The sequence below is a fragment of the Taeniopygia guttata genome, chromosome 3, assembly GCF_048771995.1.
Source record: "Taeniopygia guttata chromosome 3, bTaeGut7.mat, whole genome shotgun sequence".
Classification (NCBI taxonomy): domain Eukaryota; kingdom Metazoa; phylum Chordata; class Aves; order Passeriformes; family Estrildidae; genus Taeniopygia; species Taeniopygia guttata.
In genome coordinates, this window is record NC_133027.1 from 13,358,608 (window position 1) to 13,381,408 (window position 22,801).

A 22,801-nucleotide genomic window follows, 5' to 3' on the forward strand; every position below is an offset into this window, starting at 1 on the left:
TCATCCCTCTAATTGAAATGTCAGAGGTACAAGATTCCTCACAGAAATGACATATCATATCTGGGAAAGAGAATTAAGTTTCATTTTTTGAATAATCATTGAACAATCTGGACAGGGCAAAGTGTCAGGATCTGGCAGGTGTGACAGGAAATTAAGTAGCCAGAGGGATTGTTTTCCAATACAGTTGTTCTCTTCGAACTGTAGAAATTCACTTGTTTGATTAAACAAAAGACAGATACAACTCACCAGAGCTTCACAGCTATAATTGCCTTTTCTCTGGTATGTTTGAGAGCTCCAGCAAAGCCAAACTGAAAACAACCAGTGAAGGCATTCTCCGTGGCTTTGCAAATCTGTCAAAAGAAAACATGCTCAATAAGCCCCCATACGTCTTCCTGCTCCACTGCGAGAAATGGAACCACTTTACAGCAAAGGACATTAATTCCACACAAATCTTGGACTTGCCAAGGAAATGTGAAAATAAATTGAAATAATGCTTTAGATCTTGGATTAAAGAGAAACATCCATAATATTATTGCTTTGGGATACTGTTGAACCAAGGAGAAGCATAAATGGCATGTTGGGAGATCTCTACTTACACAGGAACATCTCTTCCTGAAAGTGCTTACTCTGTGGAAGAGAGCATTTATGTTAGCTCTACCAGTTCAAAATTGACTGTGCTGTAATATGAGCAGCAGTTTCTTACAAAAAAAAATCTTTCTGGCAATTTTGTACATTTGTATACAGCAGCCAATCAAACCTTAACCGCAGAAAATTCCTTCTGTCCTGATTTTAAAGGGAATTTACAGCTGAGTATCTGTACATTTCAGAAACATTTATATAAGGTATATTTCAGAAACATTTCAGGTTTCTTGTTCACGTCAGAAACATTTATTTAAGTAGTCCAAGTCACAAATGGGCCTTTGTATATCCACAAGTGATATGATCATCCCCTACACTAGTGGCTATCAAGCTGGTTCAGACATGGAAATTAATCTTTCTAACTGGAGGTCTACATCCAAAAAAGTCATCTGTTCTCTCTTGTTAAGGCACAAACATTCTACTTATCTGCAAAGAATAGGTATACCCTAAACATCTAAATAAGGTGTTTATTGATGCCTGTAACAAGTTTCAAACTCACAATGGTTTAATTGTGTTTACCTATAGGTACATACACCTACAGTGTAAATGCATGGCACAACTGAGTAGCTTTTAAAGCACAGCACAAACTGATCTCTTCAAGTCCTGTGTTGGAGTCACTCAGAAAACACAAAAAGATTTTCTGGGCTTATATTAAAGCACTGGTCTGAGAGTCTGAGGGTTTCTGCCTATTCACAGTAAACCTGTGTTTGGCTACAGGGCAAGGTTTTGGGAGCAGAGGAAGGGGCTGCACAAGGAGCACCTCTGAGGAGACACCAGGGGCTGCCCTACATCAGAGCCAGTTCCAGCTGGATCCTTCCATAGGGCCCCAGCAGAGCACTGGAATATTCCTGGAGGGCCTCACACTGGAGAAAGGGAATGTGCCCTGATGGAAGCTGCACCCTTGGAGGGCCCATGCAGAAGCAGGATCCTGGCAGAGCTGTGCCTGTGGATAGGAGCCTACACAGGACAGGGTTCCTGGCAGAACTTGTGACTCTTTGGGAACCAGCACTGGAGCAGCCTGTTCCTAATGGATTGTACCCTATGGAAATGCTCCATGCTGAAACAGCTCTTGAAGAACTGAAGCCTGTGGGAAGTGCCCCCATTGGAGAAGTTTGCAAACGCCTGGGAGTCATGAAGGGCACCTGCTGATGGAACAGAAGAAAAACGTGAGGAGGAAGGAGCAGCAGACATGAAGTGTTAGCCTAAACACAACCCCTGTTCCCCAGCCTTCTGAGCTGCTTAGAGGGAAAGAGGCAGAAGAATTAGGAGGGAAGTTGAGTCTGGGGAGGAGGGATCATGGGGAGAAGGCTTTCAGTTTAATTTTAGTCATTCACTTCAGTCAAAAAGTCTAGAATGCAGGTGAGATGTCCAATGTAGATAGTGACTGCTGTTTATTGTTATCATGGATGCTTATTTGTGGGGCAAAAAATAAAGAAATAAATTATGGAAAGATCACTGCAGCAGAAAATCTGTCAGTGAGACACAAATGTCCTCACTTCCTTGGCTTTATCTTCACTGAACATATGTTTATACATAGCCAAAAAAAAAAAAAAATAGCTTATAAAATTACAGTGAAGATTATTCATCAATATTTTAAAGCGGGTACTTTTAGTCTAAAATTCTGTAATACTGGATTGTATTTGCCTGAATAAAATAAACTTTACATTAAACCTGGCAGGCAGGAAGAAGATTCAGACATGAACAGGAAAAAAAACAGTGAGCTATGGCAGGGATTTTGGATTCCTTATTGACAGACACCAGTTTATTCACCCTCATCAAAACAAAAAGGAGAAGCCCAAAAGAAGTGATGAATTATTTTATCATGAAGCTATAGTGGGAGAGCTCAGCAGAGCTATACTCAGCAGAGCTCTCAACTCTCATGTACCACGAGCAGTGCTGCAGTGCAGGTCTGGAGAGAGCTCTCAGCAGTGCTGCATGGCTGCATGCCATTACACACATCAGGAAACTAAATCAGGCTGAGATTAAAATGAGGCAGAAGTTCCAAAATATTCAGAGGGAAAACACAATACTTTTATTTATTTTTCATGATCTATTTCAGAAGAGAACTTTTAGCTGCTTAACTTAGGTACTTAATTGTACCATTAGAGCCAGCAGAAAGCTCCAAGAGGGAGAAGAAAGCCCCAGTGTGGATTTACAAGACACCTTTTGTACTGAAAGTAATGGTTGTTTTCCTTCCTGCATATCCAGAAGTCTAGAAAAGAGCCAGAAAATAGCATGTTAGACTCAGTTAGATCCTTTGCAGTCCTCAGTAACCATAACTAAAATCTCTGTAAGACTTGATGTACATTTATCTTGCAGCATCAAACAATGTCTATTAATCATCATGTTGCTTATTTTAAATGATGTAGTTTAAAAATAAATTTGAATGTCTTTTTTTATTTTCTCCAAGGAGATGAGTACATGTGTCCAGGAAATGGAAAATTTTGAATCTAGAACATTTTGCAACAATTTATAAATTGCTGTAAACTTTCCATGGTGGTAAAGTGATTCAGTTCAGAAAAAAATTCCCTGATTTTCAGTAATTTCCATTTCTTTCCTATTAAGGTCAGAAAATAGTTCCTGTAAAAAAAAAAAAAAAAAAAAAAAAAACAAAAAAAACAACCCTGCAGGAATAGACCTACTAAGTCATGGCAATAATGTTTCTGCCTAAAACTTTTGTCCAAAAGCTAAGTGGCTTGAGAGATGCAATACTGAAGGAAATGATGATGTTTTGGAGATATCAAAGCTTTAAAGAAGCATTATGTCAGTTACCTGTAAAAATGACCTCTTTGCTTTTCCTTTGAAGATGAGCTCTTCATAATGTCCCCACAAGACCCTGACATAGGAGGTGACATAAAGAGAATACATCTTTGTACCCTAAAGAGTACTTTACATTAATGTTGTTGTAAACTGGAGAGTCAGACACAAATGTTCAGAGAAACAGCACATTGCTCATGCTCCTTTACATTAAAGACTTACTTTGATCTTTGTGTCTAAGCTTTGATAGCTTCCCCACAGAACAAATCATTGTATAACATGCACAGCATTCAAAATTAATAAATTAGTGTGGAAGATAAGCCACTGGCATCAAACATGTCTAGAGCTTTGATGATGGATTTGTGTGTCTAAGGCCCTTGTTGGTGTTTTGCTAATCACTTTATTTTCCTTCTCTATCTCTCTTTTCTCTCCCTTTCCTTCTTCTTTTTTTAACAGAACATGATATTTTTCATGGAGAGAAACAACTTCATCCTCTGAGTATTATCCTCCAAATCTGAAATTGGAAAATCTTGTACAGTCTTGAATCCCAAATGGAGATCTAGGATGTAATGCTTAGCTTCCTTTTGCTTGCCTGATATGCTGGGTAGCTGATGAACAGATAAGCATCACCAGAGGTCTGCTTTTCAGACCTACCTCAAAGTTCAAGAGGATGGATTGTGTGTCCACTTTACTTCTTTTAGATCTCAGACTCAGGGGATCTTCACTTTCCAAAATCCACTGGGACTATATTATTCTGTGCATAAAGATAGATTTTGACTTGAAATTGGAAATTCCTGGTCATGTTCATAAGTGTAATGTTTGCCTTTTGGTGATTTATTATTTTAATCCAAGACTCAATGTTGTACCCAGGCTAGTCTTGAAATTCTGTCCTTGTAGACTAAGATTTAAGCTGTGATACATAAATTCTTAAAATACATATTTTTCCACGTGCATAAGTATAATAGTTTTAATTCATTTAAAAAATGAAGATATTCTACCCCTATAATGGCTCCTGTTTTTAATGATGATATAAACCTCAAGATTACACTGAAATATCCTCTTGTTCTAGATCACTTTAGGCTTTTCTCACCTAACTTGAGCCATTTATCTCCAACTGACTGATGAGAATCCCTTTAAAGACCACAGCAAGAGGTGGGACCAGTTTGAAAGTGGGTGTTAAAATAGGTGGAAGAAGTTACTTGTAGAGGTTTAATTGTCCATGTGTGGAAGTTGAGATATCCCAGGATTTGCAAGGCACCCACATGTGACCAGAGTATCTGGAAACCTTTCCCTGGGTCAGTCCAGTCATGGTCCCACAAGAGATATTAGATACCAATATCTAAGCAACTGAACGGTGTCCTATTTCTACACCTCTGCACACCACCTTCCACACCCCCAGTCTCCAAACAAGGGACCATACAATTTCAACATTTCTTCTTGATGATAATAAAACATCAAAATCAATCTCTGCACACTTTAAAGAACAGAAGCCATTTCACAAGTGTTACTCACCTGCTACATTCCACAGAACCATCAGATGTAATAACAGGCAACATTCTTGTCTCCTAAATTCTCCAAATAACTATTTTTTTGTGTAAGCCTCACTTCTTTTACTATAAAAATGACTATTATAGTACACACTATAGCTGTAATATTGATGGCAAGGAAAGTCTAATTCTAATGCCACAGGTTCCCTCATATTTTTAACTTTCTAAATAATGTCACTTTGAACTTCACTACTTACCTCTTTCTGAACTCCTTGCTCAGCCAAGTGGCAGAGAATTCCTGTTGCAGGACAACTTTGTCTTCAGAAAAAATGGCAAAATTCACTGCAAGTAAATATAAATGAATGTTCTTCCAGTGTAATATGATAAGAATGGGAAATTATTTGTCAGTTGAGCTGCAGGTGTGATTTTTCTGCTTAGCTGCTGTATAAAGTTACTTATAATAAAAAAATGTTGAACATATTTTTTTAATAAATTATAAACCAATAGGGGAAAAATGCATGCATAATATAATAGGGGATATACAAAAACTATAATTGAGTTGAACAGCTAAGGAGCTGTTTTAACATGTTTGAAGCTTTCAATTTTGCAGTTATTTTATCCCTTTAGATGTATGTGAACGATCCAGGTAACTGCAAGGTAGAATTCACAAACAGCGACTAGCACTGATGGCCTAATAAGACACTGAAAACTTCCAAATTGGCATTGAAAACTGAGTTACCAGACCATCTCAGGGATCTTTTGGTGTGACCAAAGGTGAAGTGCTTGTATAAACTGATTGATGTTAAAAGGTTTATAAGCTGAAATTTAGTAGCCATTAATATTTCCCACCGAGGTTGAATAGACTATGTATGATTTAAGCAATTATGTTGAATATCACTAAAATAAGAATTTTTGAAAGGAAATCTTTGCATCCTAGCTAAGATGAGAAATTTCCTGAAGCCATGATGTCACTGGGGCAGAAACACAGAAGAGCTGAATTTGTGCTATGCAGTCCTCTGCAAGAATGGGTAACTAAAATATGGTGTCTCTTAAGCTGTGAACATAAGTTTTCTCTGTAGTTTGTGGAAAAGAGAGAATCTTCAGTGAGTAACTCAGTCAGAACAGTTAATTGCCAAAGCCCTGAGTCTGGTGATTAGGGGGAGGACACTTTTCCATACTGAATATTGCTGAATGTCACTGGAGTATTCTGCTGCCAATAAGACAGGACCGTGGTCTAAGGCAAGGTAGCAAAAATTCAGTGGTTCTTGGGTGAGATCCGGAGACTCTTGTCTGACTTCTGATTAAGACTAATGCAGTATTTGCTGTAAAAAAAATTCTATCATCCCACAGGTATTTGTGTTGTTGAAAATATCAGGGGAAGAATGTAACTTAAATTTGACCTTTGCAGATGACTGTTTTCCACTATCCCATGAAACAGTTTATGAAATGTTATTAGGTTTTAATATTCTGGATTCCTTCCTTTGAAAAATTTTTGTTAATGATCTGGTAAACAGTTACTTCTGGAAAATATTGTCTTATCTTGGTGAAGTTTCATAAAATAACCCCCATTAAACTCCATCTGTTGTTTTATTTTCAAGGTATTTAACACAGTTTAATTATTTTTCTCTCTTTCTGCCTAGGTTATTATAACATGAAAAATTATGTCTCAAAATGTGGAAGAATAAATCAAATAATGAAATTTAGATACTGACTTTTTTAATATCAATTTTGTGTAATTTTTATATCTAATTTTGTAAATAAACTCTACTTACTTGAAATTATAATTTTCCAGGCATTTTCTCTCTGTTGGGAATGTTGATGACCCTCCTGTCATTTTTGGACCTTTAAGGATCCCTGCACAGACTAGAAAACTGTAGAAGAACATTTTAAAATTTTTTGATGGTGAAGGGAAAAAACAAAAATACAAAACATTGCAATCATTGCTTTATATAACAGTTTTAGTTAATGTAATTATGAGATAACCATTAAGGAATAAATTAAGTGCTGAAATGAATGTTAAGGTAAGTGACAGAATGTAAGTTAGTCAATGATAGAGCTGGTTAAATAGCACCCAATGAATAATAGATATGACTTGAACTCCCTTGAATGCATAATGCAGAGAATATTGTGTTGAATTATTTATCCTGTCAGAAAGAAGGTACATGTGCCAAATTTGCAGCAGTTCTCTGAAAGGATTTAGACTCCTGGGGTATGAGGTGATTTCTCACTGGAAAACCAGAGAGCAGCCTATCAAGAAGTTGATGTGCTGATGTAATTTAGGAAGGAAATTCTCATATAAACACCACTGGAGGTAAAATCTGAGGGTAATGACCCAAGAGATAATATAAGGCCAAGTGTCCTCCCATCCATTAGAATGTGCACTTGGGCAAGAGGCCACATAACCTAGTGCTGCCTTCAAGTCTCAGAGGAAAAGGCTTCTGCAGTAAGATTTGTTTCAATATTGAAGCATTAAAAACATATAAAAACCTGACATCCTTTTATTATGTGAACAAAGAAATAAGACAATCTTTAAAATATGTAAACTTATAATTAAGTTGAAATTTTTAGATAAATATGTTTATTTTTAGATCACTTCAAATTCTGATGAAATTTAGATCCCTTAACATTTACAGAAATCTTTTATTTCCCAAATTAGCATTGGAGTCTATTAGGTATCTGAAAAATGGTATGATCCTTTGAAATCCCAGTTCCAGAGTGATTCCATTAGGCAGTGCAGAATGTTTGGCTGCTATTGCAGATGTCTGACAGCTAATGAGATTTCAGGTCTAGATCCCATTCAGAAACTCCCCCTGCTGTACAGTTTTGGCTTACTTTTTTGCACACATCCCTCCTATATAGGAAAATTTAGAAAGATTATTAATCATCAGAAAAATAATTACTTTGGTATACTGAGACTGTAAGACATAGAGCAATGTCTATGTAAACTTTTTCAAGGTTTGGTCCATCAGGCTAAGCCCAAATCTGGGTCAGCCACAAAAAGGCCAAAAGTTGTGTCACACTGGCAAGAGAAGGATGGCAGGAAAGCCATTGTTATTGCATGGCAGGTTAGCAAAAGCTAACTAAATATTACTTCTTACACAGAAAACTAATTTTCAGTTAAAACAGATTTTCAGAGCTTGAGATTGTTTATAGTTGGTTGAACATAAATATGTTTAACATGAAATTGAAATTTGTGCCATCTTCATTTATTTGTTGCAGTTTCATTTTTTTAAGAAACAAAAAAATGTCATTATGAAGCGTAATGTTTTTAATGTTTTACTTAAATTTATTTTTAAAATATTATTTGATAAAAATAACCACATTTGTAAAAGCTTATCATCCATCAGACCCTCCTAGAACTGATGGAGAAGTCTGATTTAAAACTCTGAGTGCTAATTACACTTTGCAATAATGGAAGAAAAATTTAAATGCAACTCCTCCAGTTTAGCTCTGCTTCCCCTACCTTTAATTTGCTAGGGGAATGACAATAGAGTGAAAAATAATCAATATACAATTGAAAATAATCTGTTAAATCCTAAAGCCAGCTCATCTTTGCACTATTAGTCTCATGACAGAAATGTTTTTGTTTGATTTATACTCAAAGACTATCCTACAAACTAAATCAAGTTACTAGAAGGGTCATTGATGATGCCTGAGATAACAATCACATCACAAAATTAATTATTTAATTTACAGTCACCTTAGTGACTGGAAATCACAGATGCTTGGAGTTTGCTATTGGCTCTGGAATAGCTTTTGGAATAGCACTGGAATAGCAAATGCAAAATGCAAGGCAATTGTTTTATTCCCAGAGGTGCCTATGGCAACATAAATAAATTTAGATTTGGATTTAGGTTTAGATCTAGAATCCTGAATAGACATATAAAATAAGGAAAGCTTTTAGACCCACTGCACTGGAGGGTCCTACAATTCAGTCCTTGTAGGATTAATCTTTGTTATGTGCTTTGTTGACTTTTGGCCAGCAGTTCTTGTCCATCCAAGTTATGACTGTTGAGAAAATAAACTGACACAGTTCAAAAGTGGAGAGGTTCATTGAAGTCCTGAAATAGGGTCAGGCTATGGCTCAACTATTTGGTTTAATTAAGGCAAGATAGGGTTTGGATTCATGGGATGTTATTTCTACTGCATTACTTTGCTGTCCTCAATAGCAAATGGAAGTGGTTTTTAATGTTTTTTTGCTGAAGATTAAGCTACCTTTTACTTGCCATAGTTTAACAGTTTGACTTTAAACTGGCATGCTTGAATCTAATACTTTTCCATACTGTAGGGTTAGATGTACCCCAAAAAATTAATTGGTACAATCTGATACAGGATAAAGACTGGGAAGTGCATTAGAAGGAATGAGATAAATATTTCAAGGCAACAGGGTTTTTTGGTTTGGTTGTTTTTTTTTAGTTTTTGGGTTGTTGGTTTTTTGTTTTTTTTTTTTTTTTTTTAATGTGGTTCTGAAAGAATAAAACAGCTCTGATTTTTCAGATTTCAGAAGAAGCTGTTAGTACAGTTGTTTCAGTTATTATTAAATAGTCAGGCAGAGAAAAATCAAGTGTTTCACATGATAAATATGTCCCGGGTTTTATCTTGTTATCAGAGAGAACAAAATAAGGGAATTGAGATTGTTGGGGGAATGATGGAAAGAACTAGGGAACGATGAAAATTTGTTGATAAATTTATGGTTTGGAAAGAAATTAAAACATGAATATAATTAGAACACTGTAGCCTTTCCTCAAACTAACAAATGTGTTTGCCTGGCACATAAGGGTTTCCATCAGGACTTTGTACAGCACTGGGATCAACTGCAAACCGTGGCTCAGCAGTGCATTTCCCACTGCCTGCAGTCCCCAAAGGGCAGCCTCTGGAGTAGGTGTGGGTACAGCCTGTGCTGCCTGTCTGGTGATGGATCCTCGATCCTCAAGGCTCCCCCTGTCACAGTGAGTCAGTCTAGAAACAAGGTGTGCTTTTATTCCCTGTTAATGCCAGGCAAAGGAAAGCAAGGGCAGAATAACAGCTTTTATGACATGAGAAATCATCTTTCACACAGAAAATATCCATTGTAGAAGGGTATTCCTAAATAAATATTTAATGCAATTTTTTTTTTCTTAATGTTTTCTGAACAAAAGTAGAATGCCTCCAGTAAATGTTAAAGTGAAATGTCAGTTGAGTTGAAGCTGCTCTTAACATTCATTTCTCATTTTAATTATGGATATTTTTCTTTTTTTTTTTTTTTTTTTTTTCAAGGAAAATCAGAGAGGACAACATTTATAAAAGCTTCCAAAACTTTTGAGTAAGCATTGGGGAAAGTATAGTTTCCAGTTTTTGATTTGGGTATAGGTGATCTCCTCCATTTCACTTGAACCCCAAACACAGCATGTGTGCCTGTAGTAAGCACAGGGTGGGGCACAGGGATGTGAGGAGAGGGCTTCAGTTTGTTGCGATACACTTTCATATCTGCATTGTGGATGTGTCTTTGCCAGTACTGGAATTCTTTCCACTTCTCAGAGAAAGGGAACTTTTTTAAAGGGGTTGCAGTGTCAATGAAAATGGGAAGCCCTTGATGGTACTTCTCTGCGTGAGTCCATCTGTGGTTTCACCAAGAGAGAAAAGCCCCGCCACAAGATTATCACCAGGCAGAAGTCACACCTCAGCTCTACCTTCAGGGCACCAGACAAACACACCCAGGGGCACACCCAAGGTTTCCTGAAAAAATGCCATCCTAAATTATGATGAAATGCTTTTTCATGATGTTAGACCAATTGAGCTTGCCACCAAAATATTTAAATTTCTCCAAAAGGCATGCAAGAATACATTGATTATGATTAGACCCTCTGGAATTGGTCTTTCTAGACCAATTTCTATCACTTTCTATTGCTCAGCCATGGGTGATTCCTACCCAACTGCATGCTATCTAATTGCATACTGTGTGGCAATACACCTTTTGATGTAGACAGTTAAGGAACTGTGAGACCATTTTGCAGATTCATTTGAAAGACAGAACATTGCTTGAGATAAAACTTGAAGCAGCAGTGCTGATGCTGACTTAATTTCCTCCACATGCTCTTTGGTAAGGCAGCATGCCTGGCAGGCTTAGAATGTGTTGCTAGGGAACATGATGCTTTAGTGAAATTAAGTAGGCTATTCAAACTAATTAGTCTAGGAAGAATGTGTGTTTTTTAAAATTCATAAGATGGCAGTTACAAATAAAAAGATGACAGACAATTATGTTTAAAATATCTAATATTCAGAGGGGTTGGTCAGATTCCAAGTAAAAAGAGCTTTGAAAATGATTTGAACTGAGAATAAGCTTAAGTCCTTTGAAACAGAATTTAAAAGGTAAATCAATCTCACTTAACTTCAGCAACTTAAAGGCAAAGAGTAAGTTATTTGTCTGGGTTGATTGCATAGCCTGTGGAGACAGACAGTTTTCTTCACAGGACATAGAATCATAAAATGCCTTGAGTTGGATGGGACCATAAAAATCATCCAGTTACAATTCCTCTGCCATGGACAGGAACACCTTTCACTAGAACACGTTGCTTAAAGCTCCATCTAACCTGGTCTTGAATCTGCCCAGGGATGGAGCAGTCACAATTTCTCTGGACAGCCTCTTCCAATGTCTGATCACTCTCATATTTCTTTATATTATCTAATCTAAACCTACTCTCTTCCACCTCAAAACATCTCTCCTTGTCTTGTCACTACAAGGCCTTTTTAAGAGTCTTTTGCCATCTTTCTTGTGGGCTCCTTGGATGGCTGTATTAAGGTCACCCTGGAGCCCTCTCTTCTTCAGGCTGAGAATCCCAATTTTCTCAGCCTTTCCTCATAGTAAAGGTTCTTCATTCTTCTAATCACATGTGTGGCCTCCTCTGGACTCACTCCAACAGGTCCATGTCCTTCCCATGATGGGGACCCAGGGCTGGGTGCAGCACTGCAGGTGGGCTCTCACTGGAGCAGAGCAGAGGGGCAGAATCCCCTCCCTCCCCTGCTGCCCACGCTGCTTTGGATGCAGCCCAGGACACATTTGTCATTCTGGGCCGGAAGGGCACATGGCTGGGTCATGTCCAGCCTCTCACCCACAGCACCCCCAAGTCCTTCTCGGCCAGGCTGCTCTGATCTGTTCATCCCCAGTCTGGAGTGATAGCAGGATTTACCCTAACCCCAGTACAGCACTTGGCATTTGATGTTGCTAAATTTTATGAGATTCTCATGGGACCAATTCTCAAGCTTGTAATGTCCCTGTGGATGGCATCCTGGCACCCCAGCACTCAGCTTGGTGTCATGTGCAAAATTGCTGAGCATGCACTAGATGCCTTTGTCTGTCATTAAGGAAGATACTAGTAGCACTGTGTGAGCAGACAGAAGCTGGGCTGGGTAGTGCACAGCCCTTGGTACAGTGGAAGCCATGGGAGAGATAGACTCAAGGCGAGAACAAGAGTGAAGACATCATGTCTGGTCACTCTGACCACCCTGGAGAGAGAAGATGTAATGAGGACACTGCTGGCACAAAAGAATGCAACAAGGACCTGATAACTGAAAAGATTGTGTTGCTGAGGGAACAGAGGCAAAGGGGTCCGAGTGGAACATTTTGTACGGACGTTAGAGATAATAAATACTGGTGATTAGTGCAATAAACTGGCTTGGCTTGCATAGCATGGTCCATGTCCTTCAGTCACTGCAACACTACAGTCCCAGTACAGACCCCTGGGGGACACTGCTTGGCACTGTTGTCCATCAGGACTGAGACAGATAATTGACCCCTGTAGCCATTCCCTTGTCCTTTCATGTACTTACTCCATCATAGAAGCCTACTATGTTGGTCGGGATGGACTTGACCTTGCTGAAGCTATGCTGGCTGTCTTGAATCAAATTCTTGTCCTCCATGTGCCTTAGCAGAGCTTCTCAGAGGGACTGTCCCATGATCTTCCCATGCACAGAGGTCAGGATGACAGGTTGGAATGTCCTAGGGTCTTCTTTCTACCTTTTTTAAAGATGGATACATTGATTCCCATTTTCCCATTATCTCACTTTGCCTGACTGCCATGACTTTTCAAATATCATGAAGAGTGTCTTGGCAACTAGCTGTCAGCCAATTCCTTCAGGATTTTGGGATGAATCTCATTTGCACATTCAGGTTCCTCAGGTGATCATGAACCTGATCTTTATTTACAGTGGGGGGGACTTTGCTCCCCCAGTCCCCATCCTTCTGTCCATCCACTCAAGAGCTGTGGGGAGAAAGGGAGGCAAACCAGAAGGGTGCCTCATCTTTCTCCCCAGCTATCATTGTCAGTTTTCCATCATTATTTTTTGGGAAGGAGGAGTGCACATTCTTTGACCTTCATTTTTTAGTTAACATGCCTGGAGGATCCCTTTTTGTTATTCTTTGTGTCCATTGGCAGGATCAGTTCCAGTTTTGCCTTGACCTTCCTCACCCAATTCCTATAAAACAGAATATAGTCTCTGTACTCTTCCCAGGTCACCTGTCCTTGTTTCCACTGCCTATGCATTTGTTTCTGTCCTTTTCATTTGACCAGCAGTCTCCTACTCAGCCATGATGGTCTCCTGTGTTCTTTGCCCAGATTCTTTCTCCTGGGAGATGTTAGCTTTGCTTTGCAGAAGACTTCCTTAAAGGTCGCCAGCTCAGTTCCACTCTCTTGTTCCCAAAAACAGTTTCCAAGGGGACATTTGAAGAGGTGGAAAATTGCTTTCCTAATGTCCAGGGGCCTGACTTTACCCCTTATCTGAGTCATATCCCTCAGGACTGCAAACTCCACGAATACATGATCCCTGCAGCCCAGGCTGCCCCTAATCTAGATGTTCCCATTAGCTTACTTTGGTTCAGAAGACCCTAAGAACAACATGTGATGGATGCAGATGTTGAGTGGATGCTTCCAATGAAATGAGAATCCTCAACTGAGAATTTTCATTCCTCTCATGAGGAGTATTTCACTTGATATTTTATGTAAACAATAAAATCTTTAAAGCATTAAAAATGTTCCATTGTGTATAAACTAAATGGAAAATACAAAAGAAGCTACAGTACAAAAAAATGGTTTCGTAATGTTTTTTGTATTGTTATTTATGTTTGCATCTATCTGTCTTATTTTAACTGTTCTGTATGTTTTGGAGAGATAAAACAATACTGACACTATGAAAAGAAATGCAAATTTAAAAAAATAAATAAAGAAGGATGTGTAAATAAGCAAGGGGTAGAGATTTCATTTTTAAAAAGGATTGACATCTTCATTAAATGGTTCATCACATTTTCCATTAACATTTGCACTTTTTCCATTTGTGCAGTCTGCTCTGTAGGGTAAAACACTGGCAATTCTTGGGTTTAGCCCAGAGCTCAGATATATTTTTCTCCATTTGTGCTATTGCCATATCTCATTAGTTTTGCAGGCTGTGTTTTAGTGCCCTTTTCTCTTCCTGTTCTAGCTCTAACAGCAGCTGCAGTAAAGAGTTAAACTTGGCAGCTGCCCATTCCAGAGGTTAAATTCTTAGCTTTCAATCTCACTTGAAGATTTTGTTTTTAAATCTGGCTTCACATGCAGGTCATCTTCTCTGTGAAGCAGCTGTAGAGGTCAGATTGGTACCTATGAAACTGTCAAATTTTGCCTTTTAAGTACTCACACTTGAAAATTGATATTCCATGACTCTCTCCAGTAGCTGTGAATTACTTCACAGGACAGAAAGAGCTGAAAGTAAATAAAGCTGCTTCTCAAGAAAATAGTGAAAGTGTTCACATCCAGATAAGAATTCATTTCCAGATAAAAATAAAAAGGAAAATTTCAGAGATGGTCATCAATTATTTTTAATCCTCCCTTTAAAATTAGTGAGAGCAGACATGATAATTCTGCACTAAAAAAGCATACAATAAACAAAATTTACTCAGTGTATCTTTTTTTGTCCTTTCTCAAAAAAAATTTCCAAAACCCAAACAAACAAACAAATGAAAAAAAAGGAGAAGATACCATAGAAGTAATAATATGTTTCTGCTGAATACTACAGTGGTAACAGCCTAACAGAATGGCTATTACATTTAGACTGGCAATGACCCCATGCACGATTAAAATAGAAAAACGCATCTTACAAAGGAGTAAAAACATTTGTGCTTTGCAGATTTAATTAATGGTACTGAATAAAAGGAAACTTGCCTTTGGACAGGTTATTCTGCAAGTGCTCACTGTGACCTTTCTTTCACCTCTTTCTTGTGCTGAATTTTGCTTGGGTATTGAACTGGTCTATCAGTTCCTGTGTGAATGATCTACAGCTGAATTTTACAGTTGTACTCTGTTGTTAGCACTAGGAATTACATTCCACTCCCCTCTTTTTTTTTTTTCTTTTTTCTTTTTTTTTTTTCTGTAAGGAAATGAATCTCATGTAAATTTTTTATGTATTTCATATATGTGGTGATCATCAAAACAGACCAAACAGACCCTGTTACTAGATAAGAATTGCTGCTGAAGAAGCTTTTTGCTTTGGCTCCTACCAGCTACTTTTTCATAAATTTCTCTTTGAATTATGAATCAATGTACATAAATCCAATTTTTGACCATAGGACAAGTGGTAATGTTTTTAAACTAAGAGAGGTTAGATTCAGGTGAGATAGAAGGAGGAAATTTTGTGCGGTGAGGGTGGTGAAAGACTGAAACAGGTAGCCCAGAGAGGTGGTAGGTTCTCCATTTCTGAGAACATTCTGGGCCTGTTGAGCTCTGAGTAATCTGATCTAGTTGGAGATGCTCCTGCTTATTGCAGAGTGACTTGGTGACCTTTAACCATCCCTTTCAACCCAAACTCTTCTATGATTCTATGAAAATAAGTAAAAATTCAAAGGTGGTAATGAAACTGAAGATCATTTAAATAGATGATCATGAAATGTGACCCAAAAATTATAATAATTACTCTAAAATCACAAGTTCTGTCAGGCAAATTCTATTCTCAGTTGGGAATAATGAACTCAGAAATTACCCTTTGACTCATCATTGAAATAATCTGAAATGGAAAAGAAAGGGGAAGAGAGCTCTCAAAACAGTCCTGGAAACTTACTCATTTAAGGGAAAAGACAAACAGCACCAGCAGGTGAAACAGCAGATTTGGGGGATTTTTCTTACTAGGGAGCTGAGGAAAAATACAAAGGCTGATTGTAGAATTAGTGGAAACACATTCAGAGTAAGCTGCCCTATAAATAAAACCATTTCATCACAGCTTCACAGTTTATGTAAAACTAATTTGTTCTCTGTGTGATTGTTTGGTTGGCTATTTTGAGGCAGGGAAAAGTCCTAGAAAAGTTATTCTTGTTGCCACTTGGACTATAATGCACTTCCTTCTCTTTGGGAACTCACTGCTGCTTCTGTCCTCCTTCATTAGGTGACACAGGAGACAATTCTTTGTCCCTGTGACCAAATCACAAATGTCATCATGTCTATGTTGCTAAAATCCCATAGGTTTCAAGGCTTTTTAAAAATGAAATACATACTTATAAAGTGTGTCCTTACTTGATGGCTAAGGTAACAGACAAGAATGGAAATGATATTTAATGAAAGGCTGTCAAGGTTAGGGCTTCAATGATTACAAAGGCAGTTTGCTTAAAGTTATTTCAGTAAGAAGTTGAAATCTGTCCTCAAGTTTAGAACAAAGGAAAATACAGAAACATTTTTAAAAGCTAATTTTAGACATGAAACCCAACATGAGAAAATGAGAAAATCTTATAAAACCTTGATTTGCAATAGAGCTATTCCCTGGGTTTATTTTGGTGGGTTTTTTTTTTTTTTGTTTTGTTTTGTTTTGGTTTGGTTTGGTTTTTTTTTTTTTTTTTTTGAGGGTGAGGTGCTGCATGATTCAAGGAATAAAAATTTATGGATACTCAAGAAGGAAGGGGATAAGACAAAAAGAATGAAGGGAAGATATCTCGGCTCTGTGAGAGTTGGATGTGCGACAGCATAGGCAGAGGAAAGAATTAGAAAAATCTGTCAAGCACAGGGTGTGACTCTTGGGGATTATTTTGTGTAGGGCCAGGAGTTGGATTCAATGATCCTTGTGGGTTTTTTCCAACTCAGCACATTCAGTGATTTTGTGATTACCAGCAAGGTGTGAAATCCCTGGTACTGAAGCTGAAAACAATGTGAGCACTAGAAGTGAAAACTATCTCTGCCGTATCATTGTCTTGAAGCTATAAATGACACTACTTTGGTAAAGAAAAGTGTGACTTGGCTTTCAATTACACACCAAAATAAAAAAAATCACATAGCTATCAGGTCCAGGAAGGTCAGCTTTCCCCTCTCTATTTGGAATACTGAATTTAGATTTAGGCTCTCCAGTACAGATATTGGCATGCTGCAGCAAGACATGGGGGCCACCATACTGACCAGGGAGAGGGACAGAGCACACAGTGTACAGGGAGAGGCTGAAGAGCTGGGTCAGTTCTCCCTGGAGAAGAGAAGGCTCGGAGAGACCTTTCTGCTCCCTGCAACTACGTGCTGGGAGAACACAAAGACACATTATTTTCTGGTTAGACAAAATGAAAAATACTTTTACTGTGAAAGGGGTCAAATTGTGGACCCCAGGAGAGCATGTGGAAAGAACCAGCCTGGGAAATGTTCAACACCTAGTGAAATACAGGCCTGAGAAAACAGATCCAGTTAGCTCTGCTTCAAGCAGTGGGTTGGAACAGGTAACACCTGAGGGTTCTTTTCAACCTAAACTATTTCATGTCTGTATTATACGTAAAATCAGAGTGCTCCTGCTAGCTGTGTAAGGTTTGTCAAGGCAGTCAAACAGCACTCAAGGCAGGGGAAAACAAGTAAAAAGTATGTGAGCACTGGAAACCCCTGCCTCACAAAGACAAGCTGCCCCATGGAAAAGAGCATCTCCCTCCTGTTTGCAGAACTGAGTAAGGTTTGGGTCCTGTTACCTCATACAGGAGGAAACAGAGCAAATATTCCCTAGGAGAGAGCAGCTGCCTTATTTTGCTGCAGGGCAGAGAGCCTGTAAAGAGCAAACACCTTCCTGCATGCGAGCAGCATCTGCTGGGGCTGCGGTTCTGCGCTGGGGGCAGGAGCTGCTCCCCCAGGGAATGCCGCGGCTTTTTCTGGAGGCAGCAGCTGCTGCTGGAACACACCCATAGCTCACCAAAATGTGTCCCACCAATAACAGACAAGGCTGTGTATGCTCTGGGGCGGCAGCTGGCTTTGGATACCCTGTCTCAGACATCTGTCAAGTGGGGTTCCTGTGATCTCAGTAAACCAGTAGATACTCACCTACAGCTCTACGTTGGCCACTTGGATTCGTTTTGTGCTCAATGAGAAGAAATGGGGATGAGGAGGTGTTTTGGTGGGCTTTTGTGGCTTTTTTTCTTGGCTTTTGGACAGTTTTGTTGTTGATATTGTTGTTGTTGCTGTTTTTTGGGGGGGGGCTGTTGGTTTGGTTTTATTCTATTGTACAATTTTCCTCACTGATTTTAATATCAGTTTCACAGTAGAATGAATTTCCCATTCCGAAGCTTATTTCTCCTCATTTATATGGTAGTGACTTATTCAGCTGTGATCCTCTACACTGTAGCTGCCTAGAAAAATGTCACTGACAGGGCTATAAAGTGCCTACAGTTCTACTGGAACAGCTGGGAGTTACTGGTGTTTAACATCCTCAAAAATCACATTCAAAAAACTCACTACAAATATGGATGGGATGACTTACACCACAGCAAATAAAGAACAAGTAAAACAGTACAGCAAGAATGGGTGCATCTGTGTGCATAAATACATGAGGGATAGCTGAATTCTGTGAGCCACTCTCTGTTGGTACCTCTGTACTTCAACCTTGTATGGCAAAACTGCTAGAATAATTTGCGATATGCTTCTTAAGTGGAGATTAGAGGTTGGAGATGTTTTTCTGTTTGATTTTGAACTCCGTATTTTTATCTTGTAACAGCATGATCTAGGAAATCATGCTAGAGAGGATTGAATGAAGTCTAAATCCCACTACTGTTGTTGCAGTCTTCATAGTGCTAAAATATTCCCTGTGGTTCTGATAGCTCTGCAGATTGGTGCAGTGTTCTTTGTGGCCAGTATGTAAAACACTGCTGCTGCTGCTGCTGCTGCTGCTGTTGCTGCTGCTGCTGCTGCAAAAAAAAAAAAAAAAAAGAACACCAAAACAAAACAAAACCAACCCTCTCCAAAAAGAGAGAGCTCCTCTCAATAAGTGCAGCAAAGGTATCCACGCTAACAGTGCTATTGTGCTTATTATGAGCTGAACATACATCTGAGTCTATTTCAGCCCTACAGAATTAAAAAGTTTTGAACCATGTGTCCTTGAAAAGTCCTCAGTCTTGTCTATGTAATGGAAAACTTACCGCTCTCCTGGCAGCAGTTTGTGGTGTAGCACACCTGCACATTCACATCCAGCCTGGTCGGCAGCCAACAGCCTGCGCCAGCCAGGGAGGTGCTGGGTGTCCTTTGATCCCAGTTAGTTTCTATGGGAACTGAAGGTGCTTAGCACACTGCAAGATGTGCCCAGCAGCCTTCAAGATAAGACTATATGATTCTTAATTGTAAATTCTTTCCTCTTCACAGATGGTGCAAGAATTTGCCAGAAATGGTTCCTTTCCTTCTGCTTGAACATGGAATCTTAGGCAAAGGTTAAAAAATAAAGAAGCTGGTTATTCTTTTAGGATGTCTTTTTCTTATATTTCATCATAACTCCAAATCAAGGAGAAGTTGTCACAACTAACTTTAGTCTTGAACCATGGGCTGGGTATTTCGAGAGAAGACAATAATAATTAATCCTTATGATCCTAAAGAAATAAAAGTATTTTGCTGCATTTCAGCAGGACTGGAAAGTCTTTGTAAATTAAAAAACAAGACAAAAAATTAATAATCTGCTGCTGTGAAGTGGTGTCACTACCAGGACAGTAATTATAACATGCTGTCAAAAACTTGCAATAGCAAACCCAGCACTCTTTTAGGAAAGGACAAACCAGTTTGGAGTAGCACAAAAGCAGCTAGATTATTTTTCCATACTGCAAAAATCCTCAACATTCAAACTTTTTCCTGAAAATTAAGTGTGTTGAGTATCTAACTAGAAATGTCAAAATATTTATTAATACCTTGAGGCAATCACCCAAAAAGGAGGATGTGCAACTCACATATTCTAAAATTCAGTCCTTTTTAATTTTGAAAGTTGGATCAAACTCTGTTTGATTTCATGGGGGTTATTTTGGACAGTTTCTTTGCCTTCTGAATTAGGAAAGAAGCATGTGCTTCTGCACACACAATGTGTCACAAACTCTGATTTGATAAACTTACCCTGACATTATTTGGCAGAAAAATTATCTAGAAAATTTGACTCCAAGATTCAAATTTCTTCTGGAAGAAGAGACTGAACTGTATGAAAAATGTTTACCTTAGGAGACTTGGTGGGAATGTTTGTGTCCAGTTTTCACTCAGCGCTTGTGCTGATTTGAGTTTAGCTATTCCTCCGTGATGTCTTTTCAGAATTTTGTATCCAAAATTTGCTGCTTCATGAAGAACCCACAAGACGTGGAAGTGCAGACAGGAGCTAGTAGTCAGGTATGGAAATTCAATTTGAGTATGATCCTCAGGCTTAAATTGGATAATCACAGATATTGTGAAACTGCAGGAAAGGCAATTTCCAAATATACCTTTTTCAGCAGAGTGAGCTGCCAAAAAAATTTAAGAGGGAATTACAGTATCTGCAAAAATTAACTGCAGAGTCATGCAGGCTGCTAAGCAGGGTGCAGTAGACTGAGGTGGAAGCAGACTCTTACATAATTTAAATGCAGCAAAGGAATGAGAAATAGCAGATGATGAAGCTTTTGTCACATTTTCCCCACACTGCGGGTGTTTTTCCTTATCAGTGCTGCAAAAGCAACACAGTTCAAGAACTCAAATGCATTTTTCTAATAAAAAAACTCTGCTTAACATATCTGTCTCACGGTAGCTCTTTTATCCATATAAAAAGTGTGGGGATGGAATAGAGAGCCAAGATAAACAATCCATAACAGATATGAAAGCACCTAGAGTAATTTTTTATAATAAAAAGGAATGAAAGAGTCAAATAAAGTCATTTTGAGGATGAATAATAATTATGGGAGACAGAATAATTTTAAGGAGTTGGTGGCAGATTCCCTGGTTCACAAGCCTTGTGGCAAGTTGAGGATCAAAGGAAACCAGAGCAACTCCTCTTAGCTGGTCAAAGCAAATGAGCTGTCCTATGTTTTCACTTCAAATGGGCCAGGCCCAACATCATGCCTTGGAAGAGGGCAAGAGGAAAGGCAAAAACAAATGAGGGTTTTCAGTACTTTTCCCCAGTTTTTATAAGAAAATAACAGAAATGGATCTAAATCAAACACCTCAGCCACCCTGAAGGTGCTTGCAGTTAATCTGATCTGTGGATGCTGTCTCTTTTTGTGTGACACATTTCTTTTCACCATGTGGAAATGGCTGCGCATTCAGGTGCACTCCAGGCATCACAACCTTGTCATATTCCCGAAATCTGGATGTAACAAATACATGGGTTACACTTGCAGGCTGTCACCTGTGTATAAGGTCTGAAGTTTTCTTCAGGGAAAGCTGTAGATAGGCAACCAGGAGCATCTTCAGAAGCCCTGCAACCTAGAAAATGTCAAATTATTTTTGTAATAAAAAGGAATGAAAGAGTAAAATACATGCTTCAGAAAGATTTTGACTCTAGATTGAAGCAAAGGAGGCAGAGTCTTAATATTCAAAAGTGTATGAATACATCCCCTTGTAATGCCATATATAAATTAGATATAAGATATCATTAAGGAGCGAGAGAGTGCAAGCCATAGTTCAGCATTGTTACCTGTGAAATAATAAATCTTATTTGTGGACAAAAAGAATAAAAACCCACCAATAGTCTTTTCCTGGACTCAGTGTTTTCCTGTTTATGAAACACACTTGTACAAAACATAACTAACAACACCTGTTGCAAAACTGCTGCGGGGGACAAAAAATATTCTTCCTTCTCAATACTGTGCTTAAGAGATTTACATGACATTTTTGTAAGCTAAGGTTAATGTCATCATGTTGCCAAGGTTAGTGTTGCTATGATCTTTGTCTTCTAAGGACACAGAGAAAAAAGTCATCCATCTGACCCTCTCTGTGTGTGCCCCGAGGGTATCATTGGTCACAGCAGCTGCAGAAGCAATGCTCACCTCTGTGGAGAGGGGAGGTGGCAGCAGTGCAGGACAAGGACTCCCACCAAGCCAATCTCAAGAGCAGATGAAGGTGACACCACCACTTTCATCACCATCTCTCAGTTCCCAGCTTCTTACCAGTTCCCATACCAGTTCAGGGCTATGAATGTTGCTTCTTGCCTGCTCTTCCTCTACTCCTTCCTCAGCAATGTGCTGCATGGTATTTTTGGGGTGGATGTGAATGAACTGTTTTCATCCCACTCGGAATATTGGCAGATGTTCAAGCTGCCTTCCAGGAGGCACAAGGTGAATTTTGAGTGATACTTCAGGCTTTCTGCTTCTGGTATAATTTCATTTTGAGCAGAGCCAGTTTCACACATGACACATTAGTTAATTCCCTAGGCAGCGGTACAATTTTGGTTTGTTTCATTTGATCCTTTTAAGGAAGCCCTCTGTGTAGATGAAGGGTTATGTCTTACAGATATGTCTGTGGTAATCTCTCTGCACAGCACAGCTATTTGGGAGTAGAAAGAAGTCAAGTGGCAGTGAAGCCACACAATCAAGGCTGTTTCCACATCCTGTTGGTTTCAAAGCACAAACCCATATCATTTAATGCTGGTAAAAAAATCTTATCTATGGGCTTTAGATATCATTCAACAGTAGAAAAGAAAAGGGATTTCATTCTTGCATACAGCAGCATACTCCTGGATCAATTCCTAATTTTTGCACG

At 38.7% G+C, this 22,801-nt stretch overlaps 1 long non-coding RNA gene across 2 annotated transcripts; it reads right to left on the reverse strand.

Moving 5' to 3' along the window:
• Positions 1-2,648: 2,648 nt before the first annotated feature.
• On the reverse strand, positions 2,649-20,677 carry LOC115494723 (uncharacterized). Of its 2 annotated transcripts, XR_005979762.2 has the most exons (6): positions 20,295-20,677; positions 6,656-6,754; positions 5,141-5,225; positions 4,051-4,150; positions 3,412-3,475; positions 2,649-2,851 (listed from the first exon to the last, which is right to left on the reverse strand). It is a non-coding gene; the product is annotated as an uncharacterized lncRNA (long non-coding RNA). The 2 variants fall into 2 exon arrangements; XR_012054835.1 differs by lacking the exon at positions 4,051-4,150 and having other exon boundaries at positions 20,295-20,676.
• Between the last annotated feature and the right edge of the window lie 2,124 nt (positions 20,678-22,801).